The 27,072-nt window shown below is 41.0% G+C and overlaps 1 protein-coding gene across 19 annotated transcripts in view; it reads left to right on the forward strand.

Moving 5' to 3' along the window:
- Nucleotides 1-27,072, forward strand: part of DAB1 (DAB adaptor protein 1) — a 758,910-nt gene that overhangs the window by 367,940 nt on the left and 363,898 nt on the right. For all 19 annotated transcript variants that reach the window (XM_073357552.1, XM_073357549.1, XM_073357567.1 and 16 more), the window contains one exon: nt 19,879-19,950. The gene's annotated coding sequence lies outside the window, so the exon portion shown is untranslated. The remainder of the gene's footprint in view (nt 1-19,878; nt 19,951-27,072) is intronic.

Raw genomic sequence — 27,072 nt, forward strand, 5'->3', positions numbered from 1 at the left:
ACAGTCATGCTGGAAGAGCATAATGAGTGGGGTCCTCAGGGATCAGTTTTGGGTCTGGTTCTGTTCAACATTTTCATCAATGATTTAGATAATGTTAGAGAGAGTACACTTATAAAGTTTGCGGATGATACCAAGATAGGAGTGGTTGCAAGTTCTTTGCAGGATAGGATTAAAATTCAAAATGATCTGGACAAACTGGAGAAATGATTTGAAGTAAATAGGATGAAATGCAATAAGGACAAATGCAAAGTACTCCGTTTAGGAGGGAACAATCAGTTGCACACATATAAAACAGGAAATGACTGCCTAGGAAGGAGTACTGCAGAAAGGGATCTGGGGGTCATTGTGAACCACAAGCTAAATATGAGTCAATAGTGTAACACTGTTGCAAAAAAAGCAAACATCATTCTCGGATGTATTAGCAGGAGTGTTGTAAGCAAGACACAAGAGGCAATTCTTCCGCTCTACTCAGGCCTCAACTGGAGTATTGTGTCCAGTTCTGGGTGCCACATTTCAGGAAGGATGTGAACAAATTGGAGAGAGTCCAGAGAAGAGCAACAAAAATGATTAAAGGTCTAGAAAACATGACCTATGAGGGAAGATTGAAAAAACTGGATTTGTTTAGTCTGGAACAGAAAAGACTGAGAGGGGACATAACGGTTTTCAAGTACATAAAAGGTTATTACAAGGAGGAGGGAGAAGAATTAGTCTCCTTAACCTCTGAGGATAGGACAAGAAGCAATGGGCTTAAATTGCAGCAAGGGCAGTTTAGGTTGGACATTAGGAAAAACTTCCTAACTTTCAGGGTGTTAAGCACTGGAATAAATTGCCTAGGGAGGTTGTGGAATCTCCATCATTGGAGGTATTTAAGAGCAGGTTAGACAAACACCTGTCAGGAATGGTCTAGATAATATTTAGTCCTGCCATGAGTGCAGGGGACTGGACTAGATGGCCTCTTGAGTCCTATGATTCTATGATGAAAACTTGGTTAACATAATGCATCTTGCACACAGAATAACAACTCATTTTGTGAGTTGCATTCAGAAGGTTAGAACATTTTATACAGAATGTACCAAATAATACTGAGCACTTATAGTGGTTTACAGCTTCAAATCACTGTACAAGCATTGACTAATTACTATAGTAAAATTGTGTTGTTGTATCCAACAGTAACCATTACATTTCATGCTTGTCTAATGTAAAACAGGTAATAAAAATATACTGCAACTTTTTGAAAATGTGACCAAGTGAATTCATGTAGTACACTTCTGAATAAATACATATAGAGACACAGAGACCATAAGAGCTCTTAATGAACGTTAAAACATCGAACAGAGAAAATATCCCTGTAGGTAATTTGTTTGAAGGATAATTAACAGAGAAGCAGAACATAGGTTTTGCCTGACTGTAAGAAATCATTGACCCATCAAGTCCTGTAAACTTGCCTTTGACAATGGGCAACTCCTGGTGCTTCAGAGGAAGGTAAAAATCTCCTATGATGTATCTGGCAATTGTACAGTCCTGTACATGGAGGGATGCTAAATTGCTTCTTTATTCCTGCTTATGTCCTAAAACACTTTATTACTCCTATAAACTATGTATAGTTATAAATATTCTTATGGGTTATAAAAGTTATCAAGGCCTCTTGAAAATCCCAGTAAAATCCACACATTCTGTGAAGTGTGTGTATCTCTCCATGGATTTCTAAGGTGATCGTCACCTTAATATCTAGAAACCCATCATGACGGTGTCTAGGCTACATACTATGTGAAGAAGTATTTTCTTTGTGTGTTAATTGTCCCTTCCATTCCTTTCAAGTCACCTTTTTGCACTCTGATGTGACAATAAAAGGGGAGGGGAGGTATTGCTTAGTTTTTACTGTACTCAAAAATAATCCCTTTAAGTTCCCTCTACACATTTTCCTTTCCAAGATAAATAAACCCTATTTTCTGATCATTCATATGTAAATCTCACACATTCTACAGTCCCAACAATAAAGATCTGGGGTGAAATCCTGGCCACTGAATTCAAGTAGCAAAACTCACTTAACTTAAATGGAATCAGAATTTCTCCCCTGATTGTGAAAATACAATGTTCTATAATACCACGCTTTATAGAACAACATAGGAAAAGGAAGAAACTAGGCCAAAAGCAGAGCCTGTTGTGTCTAACAATGTCTTGTACTGAATTCAAAATACCAAGGGATCATGTACCATGGGCAATGTTGGCGTACAATACAGTAACTCTGTGCTGACTCTAAGACTTAAGATTTGGGATTTGCCTTGCAAACAGAGTACTTTTCAGGAGGAAAAATCCCCTTTAGATTTGAATCATATTAATCGAAAGATTTTCTTCATTCCCTGAGAGACAGATATTACGCATGATAGAGACTCTTTATGCATGATAGAGACTCTTTCTCTGCGTCTCTTCTTTTCACAAAGAACTGCCAAGGTTCAATCATCCCAGCCAGAAGTCCTGAATCCCAGATGTTTAGTCTAATCACTATTTTACACTCCTTGCATAGTACCCCGTGCCACACAAAATGATGGCGATATGCTCCACCAATATGTTGTACTAATGTTATATGCTAAAGGTCATGGGTAGTGGTAGTTGTCATTAATTTATATTAGAACAGTACCAACAAACTCCAGCTCAGATTGATGCCCTATTGTGGTAAGAACTGTGTGCTCACATAGTAAGAGGGAGTCCCTTCCCTGAAGAGTTTACAGTCTAATAGATAAGACAGAGTGGGAGAGCGGAGGAAGGGTGACCAGATGTCCCGATTTTATAGGGACAGTCCCGATATTTGGGGCTTTTTTTTTTATATGGGCTTCTATTACCCCCCACCCCCTGTCCTGATTTTTCACACTTGCTATCTGGTCACCCTAAGTGGAGATATTACTAGCCCCTTTTTACAAATGAAGAGCTGAGGCCCAGAGGGAGTAACTCCAGGATCACTTAGGAAAGCTGTGGCAGTATCAAGAATTGAGTCATGATCTCTTGAGTCCTAGTCCAGCACCTTAATCACAAAACCGTCCTTCCTCTCTATGGTTTTCTATTATTTAATTAGCCACAAAATGCAAATTGATTTAATTAAAAAAATAGTAAATTTCTAATTTCAACAGAGATTAATTCAGTAGCTGTGGAAATTTTGAATAATGGATAATAGACATCTGTAACTCCTTTTCTTAACAGATGTGTTTTCGTTTACACAGCTGTGAACAAAAATTATATTTATATTTCTCTTGATGCATAATTTTTAGCCTAGAAACAGACTTCACATTAGCATTAAACTGCCAACAGGTGTCGTTTTCTGGTTTGTAGAAATAATCCTCTTTGGCAAGAAGTCGGTGTATTTTTTTCCCCCAGAGACGTTTGCTTCTTTGAAAATTATTTTACCCTTGATGAAACAAATCCTCCAAAGGCTTCATTATCCTAGCACTAGTATTATCTGATTGAATATTTCAATCATAAAATCTTTTGGAGTGTTTTAGCCCTTTACACTGGGGACTCAACATGGTTGTAGAGGTGTGCTCACACGATTTTGAGGGATTGTTGTAAGAAATTCAGATGATTTAAAATGCACAGAATTCATTAGTGATGTAGACACCAATGATTATTGTAACTGTTGATTAGAATACATTTCATTGCCTCCTTCCAAAGAGAGAGAATCAAATGCAACTGCTTTGAGATCTGATTCAGCAGTACATTTAAGCATACACTTAATTTTAAGCATGTAAGTAGTGCCGTTGACTCCAATGGAGCTACTCAAGCATTTAAAGTTAAGCATGCACTTAAGTGCCCGCCTGAATACCTTGCATCCTGTGAAATCTCTTAGGCACAGAAAATTTGTCAGTCACAGTTTTCCCTGCCTGAAATGCTCTTTCCAAGCCCATTTTTGTGCTAGTGTTTCCCTTGAAATGTCATGTGGTTCCATGTAGCTTTCCAATCCTGGTGTGTCAAGAGAGTTAGGACACCTTCAGTGGCGATTGTTGCATCAAAAAGTATGTACTTTCCAGTGTATGTTCTTATCAGTCAGACTTGCCATGGATACCGCACAGATGCTGCTGTTATGTTTACCTTTGTCATTTATTGAGATTGTGCAGCAGACACATTTCTAGTAATGAAGACAGGTGGGTTCCCATTTATTAGGCCGATTTTCCTGCATCACATCTTTCCAAAAACTCTGTTCCACTTGAGTAATTGCCGAGCATATGTATTTGGTCACAGAAGATATGAGAACATGGCTAAAGTGATCTAAAATACCATAGAATAAATCTATTCAAGTTTGATGCGCTCTAAAAAACTCCCATTTCATTAGTTCTGTTTTGTATTGTCTCCTTTGGGGGGAAGGATAGCTCAGTGGTTTGAGCATTTGGCTTGCTAAACTCAGGGTTGTGAGTTCAATCCTTGAGGGGGCCATTTAGGGATCTGGGGCAAAAATTGGGGATTGGTCCTGCTTTGAGGAGGGGATTGGACTAGATGACCTCCTGAGGTCCCTTCCAACCCTGATAGTCTATGATTCTTATTCAGAAGACACAGTCCCCAAGCTTATGCCTGGGCTTAACTCCTAAGCTTGATAGCAGTCTCATTGAAATCCATGGGACTAGTTACGTGTTTAATGTTAAGCATGTGGTGGAAGGATCAGAGCCACTAGGAATAAATAATTCCTGAGGAAAAGCAGGACAAAACATCCTTTCTGGCTTCACCCTTTAGTATGCTCCCTGTCAATTCACTGAAGCTAAGAGTTAAAGCAAGGACTTTTGATTGGCTAATCAGGACCCTATCAAGAATGCCAACTGTAATACTATTATAGTCTTTCAGCCCCCAGCCCTGCCCTGCCCCGCCCCGCCCACATACACACACACGTTTGTGCACATAAGGAATATATGAAAGAGTTTGATATATACATTTTAAGTGTTAGACCCTGGGGCTTATATTACCGAGTCTGAGTTTCTCTGTAGCTAAGAACTACTTGTTAAGGTTGTTCTGCTTATTTCGGGCTCACATTAGGTTTCATGAACTTTAATGAACAGTAAGTAATAAATTCGTTGAGGAAATTGGGTTAGCATGTGATTAACATTCAGAGTGATGCAGATGAGTGTACCAATAATGGGAACATGTGCTCACATCGTGATGAAATGCAGATTAGAGGCCCTGGAGCAAGCCCAGGGACGTGGGCCAGCACAGTTTCATCTCTGTCAGCTTTAATCTTACCTAAAGTGAGCGTGCTGCCAGTCTGCAAGAGGAATTTCAAATCTTGGAGAAGTGCTAAATACAACTTTTTGTTTTCTATTAGAGGCTATTAAAACATTTTCTTGAAAATCAAAGCTCCACAACATAAAAAAAAAGACAAGATATCCCGTCTAAAACAATATCACTAACAGTGGGGAAGAAACGGTGTGCCCGACTCCTCTTGATTTGCTTTGGCGTTTATAACATGCTGCGTTACTGAATAGTCATTTTAGTCAATTGAAACCCAGCTGAGCCTTGTGGTCTTGTTACAGCTTGTGTGTATGAAGCAGAGAAACAAATCCAAACCCACACTTTTAAATGAAGTGCAAACTAATACAGGGAAGGTATAAATCCATTTCAAATGATAATCTATGAAGCTGGGCAGAAAATGATGAGCACTGAATGTCATAGGAAATTGACCTTGAAAATAGTGTTTATCTTTCAGAGCACAGTTGCAAGGCCTCTCTTCTTATTCAGGTTTTTGCCTGAGGGGGTGTCTTGAGGTGGGAATGTAAGTCAGAGTTTCTTTGCTTTTAATCTAAATTGTTTTGCTGGGGAGTCTTGTACTTTGGCACTTATGGCAATAGTGCTCCTTGGTGAGGGAGGCAGGCAAGCAGGCTTTCTCCCATTGTGTCATTAGAGAGATTTACACTGTCTTTATAACAACATAATTATATGTGCTTAGTGATGGTGAGTGGCAGGTGTCATAAACTGGAGGAAAAAAATGTCCATGTCTTGGTAGCAAGTATCTATGTCAGAAGAAAATATCTTGTCATTTTTGCCTGATTTGGATTGTAGCAATATATTAAACTGGGTAAAAGAATAAATGAGTCACATGTTATGCAAGGCGGCTGAGCTATTTTTGAAACGTGGCAGCACCAGAAAGTGTTTGTCATTTTGTTATGCATCAAAATTTGCAGTAAATGAAGGGGAAGGTGGAGGTGAGGGGGAATAAATTGAAATGTAACTGAGGTTTCTTTGGAAAACAAACATTAACAAATTCATGTGGCACCTAAAAATTCTCAGCCATTTAGAGTGAGCGATCAGAAAGTCCCTTAATTTAGCAGAACCTTTGTCAGTATACGTTACAGGTTGCTTAATCTAATTCGAAAGCATGTCATCATGAGGTGTTGTAGGACAAAGGCATTAAGTGCACCACCACCCATCAGTGGATCAAAGTCCTTCACAGATCAGGGATATTACAGTAATATTTCATTTTAGTAGACAAAAAACTCCTGGACTCAGACACTCACTTCCTGTGTGTCTTACTTGTTCCCATCTGAAAAATGTGGATAATAGAAGCCATCCACCTTTTTGCTGTTTTTAATCTGTATAAAAATCTTATGGCTTTACTTGACCACTGACATGTAAAATCGTCCAATTCTCTTCTGAATTAAGCACTGTGACCCAGGAACCTCTTTGTGCCAACTGGCGGGGGGCATGGGGGGAGTGCATAGAGGTTACAGGAATCTCCTGAGTCTGGTATTAGCATTGCAGCTCACCAAAAGCATGTCATGTGAGGTCTCTAAGAAAAGTCTGTGTCACTATGGTCATCATCTGGACAGGGATGGTGTCCCTAGCCTCTGTTTGCCAGAAGCTGGAAATGGGCGACGGGATGGATCACTTGATGATGACCTGTTCTGTTCATTCTATCTGGGGCAACTGGCATTGGCTACTGTCGGAAGACAGGATACAGGGCTAGATGGACCTTTGGTCTGACCCAGTATGTTCTTACCAATATCCTTGTAAAATGCATGTGCATATACTATGTAAGAAGTTATGTATATATATTTAAAATATGTTCATATTTTATATATGTATAAAATATGAACATATTTTATACATATATAAACATATTTATACATATTTTATTTAATATATTAAATATTATTTAATATTTATATTATTGAATATAAAATATTTAAACCTATTTTATACATATATATATATACATATATATATTTATATATATATTTAAAATATGTTCAATAAGCATTGTGTGGTTCATAATTGGTCGCCGCTCACCAGTCTGAACCAAATGCAAATGAAGTATTGTGAGAACTTTAAAGAAAGAAACTAACGGGAAGAGAAAAACAGAGGTGGGTGGGGGACCCTATCTGGAAATGCATATCAAAGATTTGCTGTACCATATTTGGGGGCTAAGAAGACACTCCATCACCCTTCTCTGAGGAAGTAAACTGATGGCGAGTTTGCCTCATGAAAAACGGGTCTTAGCCAGGCTTGGTTGAAAACCCTGGAGACAACTGTGGGTGAGAAACTTTTTTAGACAGGACATTACTTGTTAAGTTTAGACTGTAGAAAGCGTGTCAAGATTTTGGTTTGTATGTAACCATTTGTTTCCAATATTCTTACTCACTGTCATTTGAATCTCTGTTCTTTGATAAGAAACTTATCAGTGTTTTCATTGTAAATATACCTAAGTGTTGTAGTGTTAAGCAAAGTGATGGTCCTCAGCTGAACTTTACAAGTTGGTGTGTACTGTTCATTTGGGATGATTCTGTGAGCGTTCAGTGGATAAGGGGCTAGATGCTACAGGGTACATTCGGGGGGCTCAGAGGATGGCGTGTCTCTAACCTGTGCAGGAAGAGCGAGGCTTGTGGGGGTCCAGAAGCCAGTGCTTGTGTTGCCAGAGGCTGGTGGTGTCAAGGAGTTGATCCACCGCAGACTGCTTCATGCTAAGGACAGGTTGTGGTGACGTGCCTTGCAAGCCTGTGTACCTCTGGCAAGCATCACAAGGGCAATACAAGTAGTCTCTCTCTGCTTTATTCTGTTGCATAACAGAACCATGGGCCATCATTTCAAATGCAAGTTCTGTTTCTGCAGGTAGTTACATAGTGAATTTAGAGAGCGTGTCTTCACTGCAGTATTAGCTCGAGCTATAACTTGAGTTTTGCTCCTCACCCGACCCTGGGCCCCCCCCCCCCCCCCACAAATCTCTAGCTCAAGTTAAATGGGGTTTTAAGCTCCAGCTAGCTGGGTTGTGATGGGCTAAAGGTTGAAGCTCCAGGGCTGCTGACTTTGGACCTAGCTGTTAATGCAGTCACTCTGTGAGGTTTGAATGTAGCTTTGCAGTGTGGTCACTCTCACTCAAGCAAGGCCAGCTCGAGTATACTATCTATTTCAGAGAAGACAAGCCCATATAGGCAGAGGCCAGTGGGTTAGGAGGAGTATAAATGAGACCAGTATATAGACCTAAATATTTTTGTTTAGCACAGTTTTGTTTGTTGATCAGTTATCATGAGCTTTGAATGACATCTGAGCTTCTAATAAACCTAAGCAATTGCTAATGTTGACCCTGAAGAGATGTGGTCCTGGAACTACCTGAAAGCAGCAGTTGCTTATATTTAATTAGCTGTATGGATGACTTCCACCTCTAGGTCTATGCACATAAAAAGCTTATTTTCCAGCATGGGAGCATATTGGATGTGGAATTGTTCCAGTTCACTTACTGAAGGCATTTCTATCAGCTGGGAGCAATTTCTGATCCACTCAGTCCTGCAAATGACTAACCAGATCTGGCTTGGTTTGGAAAGTGAATCTCGCATAGGGTGAATGGAAACCAAAGGAATGATCCATAAGTGGGGACATAGCCCTGTTCAGCAGTTAAGCTACATGAGGAGATGGAAGGGCGATGTGTTAAAAGCCACCTGGCTTACAGCAAATTGAAATAGAAAGCCCCACTGATCAAGTGCTTGTCATGTTTGGATATGTTGTGTTACAGCTCTTGTGTTCTGGGGGAAAACTAACAGATCAGAAATCCAAGCAATGTGTTCAGGCTATGCAAAAATTAAGGAATTTCATAGTAAGCTTTTCCCTATCCAAATCTTTAAAATTCAGCAAGCCTTTTTTTGTCCTAGGTCTTGAGATGTTTATGACTTTGACTAATTGTCAACACCACCAATTACTATGACTGATACCTTATCATTTCCCACAATGAGCAATGCTAATTAAAATTGATTGTGCTGCTGTTCTGGCACAGCAGCAAGTTCCCTCTTTATTTTTTGTTCAAACATGAGCTTATTGTGCCGATTTGGTGAATTAAATAAGGAAAGCTCGTTATTCTGATGTTTATTTTCTAGTGGGGATTTTGTGCCACATTGGAAGGCAGTTACAAAGAAATAGAAGAGCTTAAAAAGATCTGATGAACAGTGTTAAAAATGTGGACAGCCCATCCACTTTTACAGATCCAGACTAACACGGCGACCCCTCTGATGCTTAACTTCCAGGAGGCACTGCAGTGGCATTTCCAAAACAGAAATATTTTACATTTTTAATTTTTGCTAAAAAGTCTAAATTTCCCATGCAAAGCTTTGAGGAAAATGATGTGTGTGTGTTTTCCTCTACATTTTCTGTGGAAGAAATCCCCATTTTCTGACTACATCTAGTGGGACCTCTTCAGAGTGGCCAACTCCAGCTAATCATGTGAGATCTTCGACTTCTCCTCTTGAGGAGTGATACGATCTAAACAAATTGATTCATATATGATCACTATTAAAGAGCTAAAACTTATTAACAGTTACTATGCAGAGGTGTGAGAGAGATTCCAGGGTTTCCCTAAACTTAGCATAAGAAATAACAGTGTCATCTCAAATATTGTGGTGTGGTACCTGTTAGTGAAGGGTGACTTGTCCTATGGTTTAGAATTCTGCATGCACATTTCACAAGTGCTAAAGGACCACTTTCTGGCAAGCAAGGTTTCCATTATACATTGACAAAGTAATTGTCCCACATTGGAATGGGCCTTTGTGTTGCCTGCATTTAAGTTTAAATGAAAGAATCTTAAAGTTAAAAAACAATTATACATTTACCGAAAGGTTTTTTTTTAAAGTTATAATGTAAAATTACAATTGTTGCAAGAACTCCCATCCCCTGGCTGTAGATTAAAACTAGATATGTACTGCACAGAAATGTCAATATAAAATAATCACAACTGGTAATTAAACATATAATCAGCAAGAATTCAGTTTCATACAATGGTCTCTCATTATTTGCAGCTTATTAGACAATGTGGATTTTCCCTGTGGGCCTGATACTCTTCTGATACTGTTGTCAGTCAGGAGTGACTTCGTACAATCACTGGACTAATGCTGGTGTCATGTGTATGTGAGCAGAGTCATGGCTGGTATGACCAATACAGATTTTACATGAGTGTTTGATCAGTGTGGGAGCGTAAAAGTGTTCTGCTGAAAATAACCGAAGGTGGCGATCTCATCATGTTATTATTACAAAAGCCTGATGCTGGCCTTACAGCCATTGGTTCTACTCCAGGTTCTGCCACCAAGCTGCTGTGTGGCCTCACTTCATCTCTCCGTGCCTCTGTTTCCCCTTCCACCCTTTGTCTATCTTGTGTGTTTAGAGGATAAGGTCTTAGCACAGGGAGGGGCAGGCACTGTCTCTCGCTATGTGTTTTCACAGCGTCTAGTACAACAGGCACTTTGTGATCCAGTGTTCACCCTGCACCGGTCCCGGAGTGGCTGGGGAAAGGGCTGCTTAGTGTGCTGGGCCATACATGAGGGGATTAGGCTGGAGAAACAATCCCTGACTGGAAGATAGGGCCCAGCTGAGCAGGTATGTCCTGGGCTAGTATAAAGCCAGGAAGCTGGCAAGAGAAATGGCTGCAGTGAGGAAGTCTGTAGCTATCCTTAGTGCATTAGAAAGGGAAGGGGATGAATCCAGGGAAAGAAAAGGAGCCTGGCCCTGAGGGAAGGGCATACCCGAAAGAGAGAAGGGTGGAAAAGAGAGCCTGTGAGAGATGGGTAGGAAGCAGCCTAGGAAGAGAGCAGCAAGGTCAGGGACTGAGGAGACCTTGGCTGCATGTTATAGGGTCCCTGGGCTGGAACCTGGAGTAGTGGGCAGGCCCAGGATTCCCTACCAGCCACTGATGGAGTGGTATTGCCTGGACAGTGAATCCAGTGAGACGCGATATCTTGGAAGAATAAACCCCACAGTGACCTATCTGGAGGGCTGAGTCACAAAGAGGAAGCTGCACCGCCCGTTGTGAGAGGGACCACAGGGTGAGAGAGAGGACAACATGGGGGAGATCCTTCATGGGCAGGTGTCGGAACTGGAAGAGAGCTAATCCCCAGAACAGCCAGGAGGAGGCACCACCTGTGGTGAGTGAGTACCCAGTGACACACTCCTCTGTACTACTAATAATTATAGTACAGCTTCATTCATTTATTTGGAAATACTCCTCATTTACACCAGTATAAATGAGATGAAAATAGGCCTCCCCTATATACAAGATGTGTTGCAATAAAACTTAACAAATAGCAATTCACAATCAAAATTTATAGTAGAATCAATAATATTTACATGGAACTAATTCACAACTACCTTTTCTAAACATTTATAGAGCGCCACTTTGGAAGCTATCCATTGGAGATGGTGATGACCCAACTTCCTGCCCCATTGCAATTTCTGGCATTGGGTGACACTACTCAGGAATGAGTTTTCTCTGACTTTCAGAGGTACAAATGATGAGTAACTTCATTAAATGTAATGGAGTAGCATCAGTGAAGATGAGAGGAGAATTGGGCCCAATGTGTTTAAAAAAAATGTTATTTCACAGCTACATGTGCTAATGGGAGCACATTATTCCTTGATATTGGTTCCATTAGTGCATGTCACTCATGAAGCAGACTACGCACCACCACTTTTTCGGAGAAATGAATGTGTGCTGTTCCACTGCTAAAAAGAGAGTGCTGTTATCATTAGGAAGACTACTTTGCAAGTCTATAGCAGGATCTTATAGCGCTTGATAAACATGAAGACATTCGTCTCCCCACAAGGTCACACAGCAAAATTGTGGAACAGAACCCAGATCTCCTGGCTTGGTGCAAGAGACCAGGATTTGTGTCTTTCTAAAACTTTCCAATTGTTGCTATCGCAGTTGCTCCATTGGCTTTATGATGGCTGGTCTCATGTACACGCTGCTACTTCCACGGTTTCAACACCCCGTTATATAACCCTGATCAGTGCCCATCTGATGAACAGTATTAAAAATGTGGACAGCCCATCCACTCTAGAGTGTCCCATGCTGCTAATACTGGTAGCGTTGAACCAGGTTTATTTGGAAAATTTCCCAAATATAGGCAGGAACTTAATCCTACATGGATTGCCTAAAAAATGACACTGTAATACTGCTAATGTGCAGGAAATTCTTGGGAAAAGCTGTGCTGTGGTGTTAGCAGATAAATATGAAAATATTTGTCCCCTTATAAGTTGTGCCGTGATCAGCCTGGGTTTCATTCCACCGGCAAAAGTTCATAACAGTAAAACGGCAAGCCCTAAGGAAAGTTGTCTTAAACAGCTAAAATTGTTACTAATAATCTAATGCATGATATATTTTAAAGTAAGAAAGTTTTAACTTCGTAATGCCAAAAAGTATCTGAAAAATAATGGGTACAGAACCATGTTATGGTCTGGTCTCCATTTGAATAAGCATCCTGGAATGCTGACCGTGAGCATTGTCTTCATGTTGTTCCAAGCGTACTCCCCATGCACCATTTTCTAGAAGGACCTTTCAGGTAAGGCATACATATTTTTAAAATTTAATTTTGATTGTTTTCATACTCTTGCGGTAGGTAGGCCTTATCTGTGTATACTCTAGACACAGATAATATTGGTATTTAAAGCAGAAGAGAACCCCCAGCAGCATCAGTGTCGTAGAACACAAACAAGCCATATTAAATGTTCTCACTAAGTCAAAGAATTAAAATGCTACTTAAAGACCCCAAAACAAATAATCTAACAAACAAAAAAACACCCACAACGTCGGCTTAACTCTGTCCTCTCTTTGTTCAGTGTGTGTGTTGCAATTGGGTTTCAGGCTGTCTGTAGTTCTTTTGATTGTTGGGTTGCCCTGTATGATTTGGGGAGACCAATTTTTCCCACTAATAGACCCACCAAAAGAAAACAAAAAAATCTGTGTGTGGACCTATTGGCTCTATAAGAATCTCATTAAACTTTTGGGGCCAAATTCTGGGAATGGAGTAAAACCACACACATTTTTTTTGCTACACGCAGAAGGGGGCTTGGGACTGCTATTACATTAGGATGGCACACTTGATGATGCCCTGCTGCTCCCTCTCATCTGGAAGTTTTAGCTCAATGTATTTGTGTAGTGTGTGGGTCCACTGGCCATAACCCTGACTTACCTACAATTGTCCCTGATCATCTGGAGCCCTGCAACTGGAGATCTTCACACATCCCTGAGCCCAGGGTAGAGTCCCCTTGGGTGAGATCTCTACTGCTGCTGACCATCTTTGCAGCTGATTGCAAGTCTGCAGCTTTTTATACACGTAAAATGGCAGCATAGGGCAAAAGGACACAGAAAATATCATGCCCCCCAAACAGGATCTGCCATGAAAACCCCGTTAAAATTAATAGCATACTTTGCTGGAAAAGAGTGAGTATCATTTTTGGCATTGAAGAACTCCTATTATATGGTGTTGGATGTCTTTCCAGCTGTGAGGTTTACATGTATTCATTTGCCTCTCTAGGGTGCTGCATGGCTAATTAGCACAGTCCCTTCAGTTATAGGAGGCTCTTTAAAAAGATTGATCAGGATGGTTCTGGAACATTTGCTGGCGTCCGGTGTCTTGGTTTACAAATTATCAGTGGTTAAAAGGAAAAAACTGAAGACTAATTTGTATGCCTTAAGTCCAATGATGAAATCAAGGAAAAGGAAGCAACTGATCTCAACCTTGACTTCTACCATTCTGAAACCTCTTATGTGTCAGGTTGCAGGGCACTTCCTGGTCCCAGTGACTAAGAGATTAGCTCTAGCTCAGCACCTTCCTCCTCACATTGTCTTCCTTCCTCCATGTCCTTTGCAAAGATGCCAAGGACCGGCTGCTTGGGAGATGGAAAGGGGAGAATGGCAAGAAGAAAAGAAACAAAGATGATCCAGGGCTCATTACAGACCAGTAAGCCTTTCATCTGTACTTGGTAAACTGGCTAAATGATGATTAAAAAAAACAATACACCTGGAAGATCATGATATGATAGGATCTAACTGACATGGCTTCTACAGAAGAAAATCATGTCTCATTAATCTATTAGTCTCAGAACATGTCAGTAAAATAGTGGATAAAGGAGAATTGGTGTATATAATTATTTAGACTTTCAAAAGGCCTTTGGTAAGGTCTTTCTTAAGAAGCTACTAAATAAGTAGTAGGGTGAAAGGCAAAGTATTGTCATGGATCAAAAAGAGGCTGAAAATCAAGAAACAGTAGTAATAAATGGGCACTTTTCTTCATGGTTAGAAGTCAACAGCAGGAGGCCTCGTTAGTTCCAGTGTTGTTTAATAAACTTATTAATGATGTGGAATGGAGGATGAGCAGTGAGGTGGCCAAATCTGCAGATGGCACACAGATATTTAGGTTTATCAAGTCCAGAGAAGGCGGAGGAACTTCAGAGGAACTTAATAATGCTGTGTGAACAGACTACACAATGGCAGATGAAGTTGAGTACTGATAAAAGCAAAGACTCAACAAAGACCTGCAGACTCTGTTATGAATTTGGTATATTAAAACTCTGGAAAAATATTCTCCTCAGTGTTAGTTGCTTATAGTAACAGCCCCATTGCATTTGCTGGTGTTATAAAATATGACCCATTAACTAGTTAATGGAAGTTGCACATTCTGTTTATTGATGACCCTGTGGGTTAATTCCTGCAGCCTTTATTTGTTCATAAAGCCAATAGGAATTTAGCACATGGAGCATCTGCAGTGGGCCTTATATTACTCTAGGCATATTCATCAATTATAATACGTGAAGAATTCCTTCTGTCCTTCTTCAAGAATTCCTTCTGTCCTTGCTATTAGGGTTCTGTGTTTCAAGAATGACTGTATCCTTAGTTTCAGATTAATATTAAAAAATCTTTTCCCAGAAGCTCAGAAGGGAAGTTATTTTAAATCTTTTTATATATGCTATTCATCACTTTTAAAACCATAATAATACTTTGCATTATTCTATACAAGGATCTCAAAACACTTCATAAACCTTAATTAATCTAGCCTTAGGCATCACTGTGAGCAAAGCATTATTATCCCCAATTTACACATGGGTAAATTAGGCAGAGGGTAGTCCAATCATTTGCCCAAGGTCACACATCAAATCATTGGCTGCGAATCAAGGCCAGATCATCTGACTCACTTTAACCACTAGACCTTGCTTCCTCTCCCTATCTGTTGTTCTTTCTTTGTCCTAAACAAAAATGTAAAACAAAGATAGCAAAATATATTTTACCTTTTTGTTTACCGGCCTGGTTTTTGCAGCTGAGTGTGGTCCCTATGAAATTGATTTAAGGCACCTACCTACCTCTGAATTGATTGCAGACTGCCTTCTAGCTTTCTTCTGTTTGCCACCTACTTTCCCTACTATCCAGCTAAATCAGACAGAAGCCACTAGGTGTCCCTTTCTGAGCAGGAGGCTAAAACCCTGAGTCTCCATAATTAGTGAGGGAAAGCTTTTAAGGAATTGAAATATTGCATTGTTATGATTTGTGGAACAAAAGCCGAATAAGAATTGTAACATTTAGCTATGGACTTCCGCTTTATTTCTCTCTAATGCAGTGTAAGCTGCCGTATAGCAATCTTTTAAATGTAATGATTAAGACTATTATAGGAAATACTACACAAAGCATCATTTTTTCAGCCCAAAATAATATGTAGGGCAGGTTATAAGTGAAGATAGAGTAATGACTACTGTACAATAATTTTGATGATAAATTTCCCCAGAGGATAAAGAGGAAGAACAGAAGCAGTCTGTATTTAATCATGCAAGATAAACGAATGCAGATGTACAAATATTTGTAGAGATACAATTTCTCTAATGATTGTAAGGTATTCATTCCACGGAGGCAAGATCCCAAAGGCCACTGCTCTGTTGATCAATACTTGGACCGTATATTGATTTTCAATTTAATAGTGTTAACTTCTTAGCTGTTAAAAAGAGCTCTTGGTATCAATTTTCACCTTGCCTAATTTTCATTATACGTTGAACACTATTATGATAAAGCAAACCAGGGTCTCATCTGGTGTGATGATTAGCTCTAGTGACTTCAGATTTGTAATGTTCAAAGATTTACTTTTCTTATGTAAGCATTATCCTAGCATGAAATGTCTGTTTAAGGCAATGACCTGAGAAATGCCTTTATTCGAGCTTGACATACATTTTCCCTAGTGTTTCTTAATTTTATTTATGTATCCCATCTCCCAGATGAAATAATAAACAAATTAATAGTGTAATTTATTACATACATGTTATTTTCTTGTAACAGTTCATGCCAGAGGAACCTGATGTCAGCAGATCAGATTGCTGAATGGCCGACCTTTATTTAAGCAATAAGACACACATGACAAGCAGTGCATTCCTGTGTGATAATGCCTCCAGTAAGGCACAAGGTCAAAAGGCTCAGCAACTTTTAACTACCTGAAAAGTGCAGTGTAATCCCTTGGAAATGGGATGTCCTGAGTGTCTTATTGCAATTTCAGAGAGATAATTATTTCTTTTAAAAAGTAAATACAGGCATTACTTTCTGTAATTGACACTGGTATGACATCACTGACTGCCAATCAGAGAACATCTCTGTCCAGGGTTCTCAAAGCTCTTAATTTCAAGTACAGGTCTGGCAAGCAAAGTGACTTTGTTTTAAAATGGCATCTTGTCCTTTTTGTGTATTCAGTCACATCTGCTTGCTTTAGCAAGGAAAATAAGGTTTATACATAAGTTTACATACATCTGTAGGATTGAACTGCGTTCTACTGTGGCTTTTGTTTTAGCAAAAGAAATGTTAACTAAATTCTGATTGTATAATCTTCATATTACGGTGGTGGTATGAAAGCCAGAAAGACTACAGCTTGTCTTTTAGATCCCAGTTGAGCCTGCAGAACTAGAAGTAGGGGAGGAGGAAAACATTGTAAACGGAGCATATGTAATGTAGATTCCTTGAGAGACAATAAACATTGAACCTCACAATATCATTTTTAGAATCACTTTGAAAAACAACACTGTTGGAATTTGATCCCCTTTGTCCTTACCATCCATTGTTTCTTTTCTGTAGCTGCTCTCACTCCCTAAAGGTTGTATTTTTAAAAAATAATTTCAGCTTGCACTTAAAGGACCAGAACCTTCTCTTTGACCCTTGTAGCTCCCATTGAAATAATGGTGGTGATGGAGGTGAAAGGCCAGATGTGTGATGTGGAGATGAACATGGGAGAGGGTAAAGGAACATAGGACCCCAAAGCAGCAGGAAACTTCTCTGTAAAAGAGGGTGGGGGTTCCACAGGTTTGGGGGGAGCTCTGTCAGGTCTGGAGGGAGATAGAGCCCTGGAGCTGTCACTCTTGTGACAGGCTCTCCTATCAATACTTTTCAGATAGCCAGAAAGCAGTTTATGCCACACTGAGCATTATTTACTGTCCCACCACACCTTCTGCCCCCTTCAAAGGGTGGAGGAGGTGCAAGTGTGGCAGGGGACTAAAGACCACTTGCTGGTGAGAAGAGTGAGGGCCCTCCATGGGGAGACACCATTTCCCTGATCTGTATTGTATACCATAGGGCTCCACAGGAACTGATATCTGTATGCCCTTGCTTCTTTGTGCAGCCTCCAGCTCCTCCTCACAGGGGGAGGAATCAGGATGCCACTCATCTGTGTTCTGCTCATGGCATGTATCCAGCAGTCTTTCCCCACCTGTGGGACGGAGCACGTAGCCCTGGATCTGCTCTTAACATTGATTTATATTGCTGTTACCTGGTTAGGGTTTATTGTAAAATAGAAGTTTGTGCCCGAGTAAAGGTGGCTTAAATGTTATTTAAATTCATAGGCAAGAAGTCAGAAACAGAAGGGAGAGGTAAACAAGAACGTTAATATCCAGTCGGTGCAGCCAAGCCTTCAAAATCAATGTTTAGCCAGCAAACTCTTTCAGCCTAGCAAAGAATTCTCCTTTTTATTGGCAAACATAATTCCGCAACAGCGAAAACCTGCTAATTTACATGATGAAATAAATACACAAAGGTTACAGCTTCACCAGCCTGAGTCTATCAGGAGGACCAAGACAAGAAGAAGTATGGCATTTAGCACTGTAGCATTAAAGGGAACATGGACAGTGGCTGATCTAACAAAGTCACAATTTAGTCACTGCAGCTGGAGCTATGCTGCACTAACAGGCTTTGATGCAGCGATAGCAGCAAAACTGAACTTTGGCTGGTACAGCTTACTCCAGTTTCCCCAAGTGACATAAATTACACCAGCAAAATTGCACCTACCCTCAGTGTTTTTGCTGACAAAGCTCTGTCGGTAAAAATCCTACTCCTAGCTGACATAGCTATGCCGGCAAAAGCTTTCCAAGTATAGACACAGCCTAGGTGATGTTATGGCTGTGAATTTCAAAGGAGCCTAATTAGCTCCCCAATTCCCACTGAAATTCAGTGAACACTTCCAGCATTGAACAGTATTTTCGATATTCCCTGTACCTAGGTCTGCTCTTCACACAATTTTTGTACCGGCATAACTTTGTCACTGTGAATTTTTATCATGAGGTTTTTATAGGAATGTGACGCCTAGTGTGGACACAGTTATACTGTTCTAAAAGCGCCTTATCCCAGTATAGCGTATTCCCCTTCCCATAAGAATAAGCAGTAACAGGGTAAATACATGTATAACTGCATCCCCATTAGGTTGATTGTATTGCTTTAACGTCACTGCTATAATTAAAACAGTGCAACTTTTCTGAGTAGACAAGGCCTTAGTTACCTGCCATCTTGCTCTGGTGAAAGGTTTTGCATACCCTGGGTCAGTGCTTGTCTAAGGAATGAGCTCTCTGAACCAGAACAAAGAGTTCAGTGACAGGGGAAGCATTTGCTCTTGCGGCCTTTTGTTGCTCCTACTCTCCAAGCACTTATGACCAATGGAGGGGGCAGAGGAGACAGCGGAACATAGTTTTGGGAAGGGAGAAGAGAGAGCCAGAGCTCAGAGGGGCCCTGTCTGCAGCCTCTTGTGCTCCTATCACTGGCCCTCCAGCCAACAATTTATCCCTTGGCAGAGGAGAGAAGGCAAAGCCTGTGGCAGGCCTGCTGAAGTATAGGGAATCCCTAGGGCATGGGTTTTCAGTGTGGAAAACCCAAACAAATGTCAGGGGATTGCAACCACAAAGCTCTTCCTATGTTGCTAAATGGGAGAGAAGTCCGGGTTATGGGGAAGGAGGGTTGGAGAGGTAAGGGGACGAGTCCTGATAAGGAAAAAGGTTGAGAACCACTGGCCTAGGGAATATTGTGATACTGTTTAGTTACAGAGGAAAATAGGGGGAAAATAAGGTCAAACACTGTATCATTACAGGGCAAATTCTAGCCAAATATTTTTGCACTCTTAAATAAGGTATAGTTATTTATACACTGTATTTCTTAAGACTATTGCAATTGCAGTATTCTTATCTTAGGTATATTGTAACATTGATCTGTCTATAGAACACAATGAGCCTCCTGCGACCTCCTATGTGAAAGTTGACCCTAAATCTTGATTTTGTATGAGGATTTGCATATGACTTGAAATTCATCAGAACTCTGGAATAGTAAATGTCATTTTTCTAATTGGTGTTCATTTACTTTGTTTTAAACAGTGAGCAAGACATGGTGGCTGTGAGTGGGATCTAGTCTTCATGGTTGGAAGGAATTTTTCATACAGGACAGAGGTAATTCTATTTAAAACAAACCAATAACCCTGTAAACTTGTGGCTGATGGTAAAAGTCATTTTGGGGTGTTCACTGATGATAACAGGACTGCTGATGTCAGCAGATGTTCTCAATAGTTTTAGCTTTGGGGTTTTTTTTAATTAGCATTTGCTGACAATAAATATCCTGTGAATATTCTCTGTAATAAACATGTTGCATTTTGAGTGCCCTTTGTAACTGCGGCTGGAAGGAAAGAAATCAGTGTATCTATTTTTCTGCAGTCTAGTCAATTTTTCTCCAGCTCCATTATTCCATCCTGTGATATTCTTTAGTAGGTACATTTGATATCACCACTCTCAATAACGTAGATGTCTCATACACGGCTGCATTGCCACCTAGATCCTCAACTAAACACATCCTGTGAAAGAGTATAAACAGCCCTGGTTTAAGATGAAAAAAAATAAATTGGAAAACAAGAGAAAGAAATGATACTGCATAGTGCATACAGTATAATAAATAATTGCTATTTGATAAAGGAGAATATCCAAGCAATTCTCAATTGTCTACCTTCTGTGTCTGGATATGCGATTTTAAAAGGCACAATCAAATCTATTTATTCAACTGACATATGAAAGCTATTCACGTCAGTTTGTGATTCTTATTTATAACATATAGCTGGCTGAATAATATGCTAGTCGCAGTTCTTCCAAAACAGTTTTAATTAGCAACCTTGGCTATTAGGAAAGCTACAAGTCTTTCATTCTGTCATATATATCCACTTTAATATCTCATTCACCATCACATGGAGCTCCTCTCTTCTCTGGCCACACAAGCAGAGAAAAAGAACCGTTGCTTTCATAGGCTGTATTATGTGTTGATCATTTGCAGCTGAAAGCAAAGGGAAGATGATGCTGTTCGCTGTTGTGTCTTTGGGAGAATGGAAGAATCCCCATGGCTTAAGCATGTTATCGCACAACATTTCACAAATGGCATAAGAACTTTAGTAACTTTTTTAAATTACAAGGAACAAGGTAAAACCTAGTAGAAACTAGACCCTTCTGTGCAGGTGCTAAAGTGGGGGCTGTTTACCTGGGTTGCTGCCATTGCCACATTCTGGTCTATTTTGTGCCATTTGCAGTACAGACCAGAGTACAGGGTTGTGCAGAGGTGAACTACCCTGGCGGGAGGCACAATCCATCCTGGAACTTCCTGTTGTGCAGCCTTTAGGAAGCTGCAGCCTCCAGCGCTCCCCATGGTGTGCCTGGCCTGTGAGCTGTCACAGTGTGGAGCAGGCCTGTGCCCTCCCTCCTCACTGCTCCCAGAGGCCGGGGATGTGCACCACCCGAGCTAATTCAGAAGAAGTGGTCTCTGTGCTTCTCCAGGCTCAGGGACTGGGACTGTGGCAAGCCTGCGCAAAGTGTGAGAGGAGGCTCCTTGCACACTCTCCCATGTGAGAGCCTGGTCTGGGTCTGCACTGACAGCTGCCTTGGGCGAGTAGCTGCAGTTCCCATTGTTACAGCGCAGGAGCACATGGGTGTACAGGAACTGCTGGAATGGCTCAGACACACAGCTGCTTGAGAGCCCTATGTGTGAAGATGGCAGGTGTAACTCTCTGCCTTCCCCTGACCACTCACTACTCTCCTCCCAGCCTGCCAGTGGTAGCAAAGAACGTTATGAAACACAGCCTCAACAACACTAAAAAACTCTTTAAAGCACTTGTTATGTAGCATTTTCTGTACCTTCTGTGGTATATACAGAATATATATATGGTGGTGTTGTGTAATGGTTTCAGAGGCACTCCTTCGAGGTAACATGTGAGTTATGGAATCGTACTGTCTTCACACCAAGCAAACCCTTGTACCACCTCACATCATCAGACAGCCTGTTTTATATATATATTGGCTGTTTGCTCCAGTCACTTTTCTTTCTTCTGAACCAAACCCACCAAATAAAGGAACTGCTGCCTTCATATTGTTCCCCCTGCCTGTGACTCCTACCTCTCCCCCCATCCCATCTCTGTCTGTTTAGTCAGTAAGGTCTCCAAGGCGGGACTGTAGAACACAATGGGGCCCCCTTCTTGGTGGGTCCTTAGGTACCACTATAATAAACATCAGCATCGTCCAGGCCCAAAGCCGTCTCTTCAGTGCTACTGACCATCCTTGAAACAGGCTCTGTGGGGCTTTGTTTGAAGGGGTCTGTATTTGATTCGATGCCACACTTGTTCTTTATCAACGGAAGGTGCTCACATACTGTGATGAGGGCCCACAGCACAAACCATTTGTGCAAATCACCTCACCTCGCGGTCCCTCAATTTCCTCATCTGTAAAATGAAGATAATGAAACTTCCCTCCTCTGTGAAAGGCTTTGAGATCTATGGATGAAAAGTGCTTTAAATGAGCTGAAGGAAGAAGGGCTGAAACAGGCAGAGTTCCAGCTGGTGCCGCTGAATTCTTCTTGTGGGGGCCCTAGAAAAGTGCCTTCCTCAATGGCATAGTCTCCTATCTGTAACTGATGAGCTCTGCTGGCTGGTATGGGGAGAGAGGCGTGAGACCGTGGCCCCACCCTCCCCCACTCTTTTTGGGGTTCTAGAACAGCTGGTGGTGCTGGCATGTAGCAGTAGGTTCACTCCCAAGCGATATTGTGACTTGCTGCGGTGCAAGCATCATGCCTTCTCTTCTCCCACACCCCTCTTGTGCACGGCCAATCAGGATTGGACATTTTGACTTTTAAAAACTCTGTAACTCAGTTGATCTTGTTCTGGGCTTGAAGCTGGTATCGCTGGCTGAGATTCCGTGGCCTCTGTTACGTAGGTCAGACAACATGATCATAATGGTCTCTAAATGTATTAAGCCAATATCTGGCCTTAAGGAGATCTAGCTTTATTCCATTTGTGTGACAGAAGGGGATATAAACTTAAATATTAAGGCAATATGTTCCTGTATTTGTGCCTCGAGCATTCAGAGGAGATAATGAAATACCCAGAATAAGATGGAACAAATAAAAGGGCATCTCAAATTGGTGTGAGGAACTGTGGGAAATGGATCATTATTGCTGCTTGGCACAGAGTATTTTAATTGGTGTAAAGTCCCATGTTTCTAAGCGAGGGAGCAAACAAAGGATGGGAATGATCTGAAGAGCTGAGGTTTCATTTCAAGGGAGCTGATGGAGTCCTACTGGGCAGATGATCTTTTTTTAGCTTTAAAATAAAATCCCACTGTATCTGAGGTTTCCCAGGTAGCAGACCATGAAAGAGGAAGCTGAGGGCTAATAGGTGTGGAAGAGGGAAGCTGGGAGAGAACTGGAGTAGAACATGGAAGCTGAGAGTGCTTTTCAGAGTGACAGAGAGAAGCCTAATGAGGACTGCAGTTGCACGTAGCATAGAAGAAGCGAGGAGAGAGAAGTATAGCCACAAGAGTGGCCTAGATTGCGCAAGTAGCTTAGACAGCAGATCAGAGCATCTGAGGAAACAGAGTACTCAGATTTTTAGTGCTATTGTACCATTTTAGATTTAGCTTGCAAAGTCCTGCAGACTTGAAAACAAAAGTGTGCGCTCAGTATAGCATCCCTTGGGCCTAAAAGAATCCAAGTCGTTTGAGGATCCAAGAAGCCACCAGAATTTTTGAGTGAAAGTTCACAGTCTGCTGCTAGAAGTCACAGCTGGTGATTGCAGTGCAGAGTCTCCCAGACCTGCAGGTTTACTGCAGTCTCTCAGGGATCTGCCTTCTGGACCCTGTTCAGTTCCAGCTATGTCAGCGGAAACCGCCTGTGTCCATCTAGCACTTCACAATGTTGCATTCAGGGCCCGTTCAGAACTCTCTGGTAACTGTAAGGATAGAACTCAGATCTGTCTGCTTTAAAAACACAAGTTCCTATTCTTTGTACTAAAGAAGACTCTCCTGTACTTGATAGCACTACAGAGCCTGTGACACACAAGTGAGCAGTTCTGATTATACCCAGCAGAGGCAGCGCTCCACACTCACATTAACCTATTTGTTATCAATGTTTAGGGCTCATTTTTGCTAGCAAGGGGCTGACATAGTTTCCTGGCAATTGTAGGCAGGGGTGAACTACATCAAATTCTCGTGGAGCAGCAAAATACATCTAGGAGTCACCCTTGGAAAGCAGACTGCTTCCCAGAGGTTCCTATTTGGAATCTTCTCCTAGGACCATACAAGGATTTGGAGGTCATAGACTTCTGTACAGTCTCTCTGGAGCTGTAAATGATGGAAGCTGTGGTAGAGGACCTCTAGAGGTCATGTATATAAATGTAATGAAGAGATATAGGTACCTTTCCCTCAGGTGTGCTCCAGGAAAATGTTTTAATAAATGAGACCAAACTTAGCTTGGGGAATTTTACATCATAGCAGCCTCCTGTGTGGTTATTCCTTTTAAAGAGTTCTCCGTTAACCTGGATTTCAATTATAGCAATAATGCTAAGGCTCTGGGTTAACGCTACAGAATAAAGGGAGTTTACAGAGTAAGATGCAATGGTCAAAAGAGGCTCAAAAGTGGGTAATGATTTTACATGCCCTAAGGGCTATAAAACTTAAGCACAGTGGCGATGAGCTTACCAAGCAGTAAATAGTGTCCTAAAGCCCCCCCATTGATTATGTGTTCCTTTAATTTTGTATGATGTTGTGTGTTTAACTCCTACCATTAATTATATGTTAATGCAGTTTTCTATATTTAATAATGTCTCTTACCTGTGTACTCTAGCAGTCTGTTTCCCATTGAAGGTAATGCTGGTAGATGTCTGACAAATTAGTTTCAAGGCAGTGAAGTCTATCATTTCCTACTGTGAGCCTCTACTGTTCACTCCATTTAACTTCTTCAAACCACAAAATGAAACCTACTCTCAGTCTTGTTTTCAAATTTTTATCAAGTCTTGGAATGTATGGCCTTGAATTGCTTGCTAAAGGGGAGCATGTCTGGAATAAAACTAGAGAGTTTGATTCACAGAGGAGCATTATACAGCTGATGTGGGAATGTCATGGAATTTCTTTCTTCTTCTTCTTTTTTTAATGCACCAAAACGGAGAGAATATTTTAAGATCCTTAGCCCCTTCTTCCCTGTTCACTGCTGACTCTCAGCTTTGCTTGTAGATGTGGAAATGGGAAAAAAGATGGAGTTTTGCCAGCTTTCAGATTCTTACTGTATAAAGTTGTGTTGCTGGTGAATTAGTTGAAGTCAGATTCTGCCAGTCTTACTGCTGCTGAGTAGTACTGTACTCTACAAGTGGTCCCATTGGTATCTTTGAGATGCCAGCTGAGGCTTCTCTTAGGGTTGTGAAACATATATACCATCCCTTGCTTAGGGCTGTGCCTAAAGTGGAAATCTACCACAAAGTTGTTTTTTTCTCTGAGGAGTTCATCCTGAGATCAAAGATATAACTGGAAACTTATGGGCTAGCAACTTGATTCTGCCGCGGCTAGAATTCTGTCAAACCCAGAAATCCAGACATGGATGATCTAATGACAATGGGAAAGCATGTGACTTATTGCAGTTAATTTACAACTTTATGCAGTGCCACAGAAGAGCTTAGCGCTTTGTTGAACAAATAAGAGAGGTCCCTGTCCTGAGGAATTAACAACTTAATTGTGACATAACACAGCAATAGAGGACATGAATATGTGTTTATATAGTCATATAGGAATTGCCAGACTGGATCAGATCTGTGGTCCATCCAGTTCAGTATCCTGTCTCTGATGGTGGCCAGCACCAGGTGCTTCAAAGAAGCAGGAAACTCTGTAGTGGACAGTGATGGAATAACCTTCCAATGCAAGAAATTTATTTCTAACCCTTGTCTGTTACTGGCTGGTTATCCCCTGAAGCATGAGAGTTTATATCTCCTTTTTAAAAGATCTTATCAAATGTAACTGTGGATGTTCTCATTGTCCACCGTAGGTGTCTATCCTTTATTGAATTTTACTAAACTCTTCAGTCATATCAAATGTCAGTGAGTTCCACAGGTTAATGCGAGATGGTTTTTTTCATTTAGGTTTTTCTTGTTAAAAAGCATTTCCTGTTATCAGTTTTAAATTTGCTGCCTTTCAATCTCATTGTCTTTCTCCAGTTTTTGTATGGAAGGAGGGTAGATTGGAGAACTCAGTTTACTTTTCTCTAGACTATTCATTTTCATGTATACCTTGGTCCTGTCCCCTCTTATTTGTCTCCTCTCTAAACTAAGCAGTCTTTTCAAGTCTTTCCCCACATATCTTTCCTTGCCTCTAATAATTTTGGTTGCTCTTCCCTGAACCCCTTTTATTTCTGGTACATTGTTTTGTGAAAGGGTGACAAGAACTGAACCAAGTATTCTGGGTGAGGTGGACTTACATTATGGCATTGTACTACTTTTCACTGTTATTTTCTATCCCATTGTTTGTACATTCTATCCCATCCTTTGTACATCTTCACTTTTGTTTGCCTTTTTTTACCACTGTTGTACAGTGAGTGGAGGTTTTCACTGAGCTTTTATTTCTCACAGCAATGCTGCCTGTGAAAAGAATAGCTAGGTTATTACTACCCTAACCTTTTTGCAGCTAGAAAGTGGGACATCTGGAGTGAATAACTGCGGCCATTGAAGAGCCCTGTGTTTCTGCAACATCTGTGTTAACATTTTTTGTGCTGCTAGGGACCTGCTTCCTCCCAAGACATCTTCAACTTCAGAATTTTTAGAAACGGCTATAAAGAACTCCCACTGCTTGTATTTCCATCCATTTTTCAGCCTCGAAAGCTTTTTGTTACATATGACAGAGGTTCTCAAGCTAGTTGTGTCTATCGCACATCAGTGGTCCATGGGCTGCTGGTCTTCCAAATGAAGCATTCTGAGAACCACATAGAGGAGGACTGGATGAACAGATGGTTCAAGAAGGCACCTTTCTCTTAGAAAGAGGTCCAGAGAATGAACAAATGATAGAACTACCTGTCTCCCATGTAGGTCTAGATTTCCGGCTTTTGCCAGTGGGTGGTGGGAAAGAAAGTGATGCCTTGCTGGAATTAAGGATGTGGACAGAGGTGCTGGGTCTAGGGGTGCTCCCGCACCCCCTGGCTTGAAGTAGTAATAACAACCCAAATACATGGTTTCCACCTTCAGCACCCACACTGTAAAAATTGTGCCAGCACCTCTGGATGTGGACAGTGGG

Source organism: Lepidochelys kempii, chromosome 8, assembly GCF_965140265.1.
Source record: "Lepidochelys kempii isolate rLepKem1 chromosome 8, rLepKem1.hap2, whole genome shotgun sequence".
Classification (NCBI taxonomy): Eukaryota; Metazoa; Chordata; order Testudines; family Cheloniidae; genus Lepidochelys; species Lepidochelys kempii.